General features: G+C 45.0%; 1 pseudogene; it reads right to left on the reverse strand.

The window, feature by feature from the left end:
• Positions 1-3,541: 3,541 nt before the first annotated feature.
• Positions 3,542-4,132, reverse strand: LOC134390929 (large ribosomal subunit protein eL15-like; annotated as a pseudogene).
• Between the last annotated feature and the right edge of the window lie 236 nt (positions 4,133-4,368).

Below are 4,368 nucleotides of genomic sequence, written 5' to 3' on the forward strand. Positions count from 1 at the left end.
TTGGGATTGGACTGAGGAAGTAGAACAGGCTTCCCGGGCTACAAAAATGGCAGTACAGCAAGTACAGGCTTTACAAGTGGCTGATCCCACTAAGCCTTTCGAATTAGATATAAATATCACCCAAGAGGGGTTAGGATAGGGTTTGTGGCAGACAAGACCAATTCCAAACACCTGTAGGATTCTGGTCTCAGCTCTGGAAGGGTACTGAAGTACGCTATTCTCTAATAGAAAAATAGCTAGCAGCTGTGTATTCTGCCTTGATGGCCATTGAAGCTATCACAGGAACTGCCAAAGTCATAGTAAGGACAACATATCCCATACTAGGATGGCTGTGCACATGGGCAACCAACCCTAAAACGGGTGTAGCTCAGACTCCCATTCTGTCTAAGTGGGGAGCATATATAGAACAAAGGAGCACTGTGTCAATGTGTCCTCTGTGCAAAGAGTTGCAAACTGTGCTAGGCCCAGTATAGGTTGTGGAGGAAACTTTGACACAACCCTTACCCATGGAGGGGGAGGCTACACCTTTCCATGAGGGACAAGGACCTATCACAGAACAAGTATGGTATACAGATGACTCTAGCATGGGACCCTCAGCATCATGGACAGCTGTTGCTGTCCAGCCCTTAACAGATACTATGTGGTATGAAAATGGCCCAGGGCAAAGCAGTCAACGGGCAGAATTGAGAGCTGTTTGGATGGTAATAAAAAATGAGCCTGGGGCATTAGCCATCTGTACTGACAGCTGGGCTGTGTACGAAAGTTTAACCCTTTGGATTTCTACTTGGAAATATCAACAGTGGATGGTAGGCCACTGATTCCTGTGGGGACAAGCCATGTGGCAAGAGTTATGGGAATTGGGGCATGAGAAAGAAGTAACCCTTTTTCATGTCACAGGACATTTTCCCCTAGCCAGTCCAGGAAATGATGAAGCCGATGCCTTGACTAAGGTACGATAGCTGGAGAGAGCACCAGCTACTAATGTAGCCCAATGGTTACATCGACAAATGCAGCATGCTGGCAGCAAAACCATGTGGATGGTGGCTCAAAGATGGGCCTTGCCTATAAAATGGGAAGATGTAGTGAATGTCTGTCATCCTTGTCCTGTATGTGCTCAAGAGTGTCCACACCCCTGGTGGGTACCCCATATAGATGGGCAAATAACTTGAAGCGTGCCCCTGACTCAATGGCAAGTAGACTTTGTTGGACCACTGCCAAGGTCAGAGAATTTCAGATACATATTCACTGCTGTTGATACAGCCACTGGTCTTCTGTTTGTATGGCCTTATAAGGCCCCAGACCAGGTAAGCACTGTGAAGGCATTGAATAGCCTTATGGCCATGTATGGCTGGCCTATAGTCATGGAGAGTGACAATGGAACCCACTTTACTGGACATGAGGTTCAGAAGTGGGCTTCCCAGTTGTCTATTCAGTGGAAGTTATATGTGCCATATCATCCCCAGGCATCAGGGATGATTGAGCGATACAATGGTCTTTTAAAAAAGGGCTAGGCTATCTGCCCAACCCCCATCCCTGAAGGGGTGGACATGGTGGTTATGGCCGACAGTCAGGATTCTAAATGAGAGACCACACAAGGGCAGGCCCTCTCCAGTGGAAGCTCTGTTGCATAGGACTGCAGCACCTATACAACTGCAAGTCACTACTAGAGATGAGCTTTTGAAGCCAGGATATGGCAAGAATGGAAATGTTCTCTTACTGGCCCCAACCTGTTTACAACAGGGACAGACAGTACAGTGGGAATAGCCTTGGAGAATAGAAGCCCCCCATATATGCTGGGTAGGCCTAATAGGGCCTTGAGGGAAAGGATTAGAAAAAAGACTTGCAAATTTCACCTTGGGTAACAAGTACTTGGCCTCCTTGAGTAAAGGTTACATGGCCTGGAACAGATAAGTGCTCTATTCCAAAGGACACATTTTTATTATCATTATGTCCAATTATGAGTTCCCCTATACTGTTACACATAGAACCTACAGATCCAACAGTACTAGCAGATAAAGTATGGTATCATAAACCAGGTAAGATACCTATTCCTGCAACCATCCTTCCCCAGGATGGCAAACTGGCATGTATCTTACCAGAGGGGCAAGAACTCCCCCTTTTGTACCAATAATCCTTCTGTCTTTTCACTCATAGTGTTATGGCTGCAGGCACCAGAGTCAACTGGATACAGACATACATTCATGTGAACAATGTGTTGGTTTATTGAATACACTTATTGAAAATACACTGAACTTCACACCAATGATGACTGCTAACCTGACATGTGCGGCTAATAGTTGAAAGAACAAAACTACAGGACCAGCCTTAAGGCATATTGGACAGACAATAGGTTATATGAATGTAAGCATCATTTATCCTCGCTAAGGGAACATCATGGAAGATTCTGAACACGTAGATTGTATGGCAAGGGACCCTGAAGGGGTGGATCGTTGGGGAAAAAAAATAAGAAAATGGTCAGAGTCCCTCAGATGTTCAGAATCTTGCCGAGCATTTGCTGTAAATATCCTCAGGAGTTCCTTGTTACTACTTAATGTAATGGCATATGGGCACACAGGTGTCCAGGGTTGTAGACTTAAGTATAAAAGACTGACAGCTCTGCTCCACAGTGCTTCTCAGAACTCTCAGAGAAGTCATTAGGACAGATGCTCCTAGATCTGCATAAAACCCATTCATTTTTCTATACCCACAGCTCCCAGGACCTTTTTTTTCTATTACCTAGCTCACAGACCTGCGTGTGTGGAGTGTTTGTGACCCAGTCTGTGCAACAGACTTGAAGGGTCAAACAACACAGCACAATGTTTAGTATGCAAGGTTCAACTGGCTTGGCTGCTTTCTGCAGGTCCCACTAATGCATCTGTGGTCAGCTGCAGGTATACTCAGGCATGGCTCTGTTGATCTTGCTAGGCTCACTGACCTGTCTGGGGACCAGCCAGCTGTCTGGTGATTGAGAGCAGTCTCATGTGGGTAAATTGGGGCAACCTGACCCTGTTTCATGTGCTACCTTTCGTCTAGCAGGCTAGCCTAGACACGTTCTCATGGAGATAGCAGAGGGACAAGAGCAAGGGCCAGCCCCATCATGCGAGTGCTTTCAAATCCTCTGCTGGCATGACATTTGGTAACATCTCTTTGGCCAAATCAAGTCACATAGCTGACCCCAGAGTCAGATGGAGAGGCACTGCCAAAGGACATGGATACAGGGATGGGCCTTACATGGAATCTATCTATCACACATTAAAGAGAAAATTTCAATAAGAAAAGGCAAATCACCTGCAATCCTATGGACTACAGATAAATCATTGTGGATATTTAAAAAATTCTTACAACCATATTTCCAAGTAAGTATGTACTTTCAAAAGGACCTATGAAATGATATCAATCACATAATTGTTTCCATTGCTCTTTTCTCTTAACTAGGTATTGTGAACATATTTCCATGTCATAAAATATTGTTCTACAACATGCTTTTTTTTAACTGTCCTAAATTGTTTATTAGGTACGAATTTTACAAATATTTCTTATATTAGCGGTAACGGTGGAGCTGGAGAGTATCGCACCTTCTGCCAGCCGCACGTCAAGAACCACCAATAGTGGGTGGAACTTGTGGCCCTTTCCAAGGCCACGACTCTTGCATTCTGCAGAGGTCAGCCCACGCATCTCCCTGGGCTTGTGGACTGATTTAGTGATCCACTGGGTGTCACGATTTCTTCTGATAGCTTTATGAAAGGATCCGCGAAGCTCAGAGAATTTATATGTAGAATCTTCACCAACTCTGTAAGGATTCAGGACTCTCAGAGCCCCACAGTGGCATCCAGCTTGCTCTTTGGCAACAGACTGAAGCTTTGAGCAAACTTTAGCTGGTTAAAACCATGATGGGCAGGCTTGCCTAGGATGCACCCTTGGGAAGTGGGCAATTGTGGCCCAGTCCTGTATATGACATAACCTTGCTTGGCCTTGTATCCCTGTCTGCTGTTTTATCTAGCCAGTTGGGGCAAGGAGCCCTATGCAGCACAGAGAGCTGGCAGTACTGCCAGCAGTGGGCACTCAGAAGAAAACACATTATGTCAGACTGCTGCTTCCTCCATAGCTCCTAGATGTACTTGTATGCACCCATCTTGGCTTACCTGATGGCTGCTGCCAGATGGAAAGACTACAACATGATTTTTAATGATTGCCTAGCATTTTATTGTATTTACATCCACATAATGAAATACCCTCTTGATGGACACTTAATTTGTTCCCATGTTCTCACAATTATAAACCACACTGCCGTGAACATCCTCATCATTCAATCTTTGCATACATTCATTTTTTTGAGTCATTTCTAGAGGAGTTGATGAATCAGAATGT

The sequence above is a fragment of the Cynocephalus volans genome, chromosome 11 (genome assembly GCF_027409185.1).
Source record: "Cynocephalus volans isolate mCynVol1 chromosome 11, mCynVol1.pri, whole genome shotgun sequence".
In the NCBI taxonomy this organism is placed as follows: domain Eukaryota; kingdom Metazoa; phylum Chordata; class Mammalia; order Dermoptera; family Cynocephalidae; genus Cynocephalus; species Cynocephalus volans.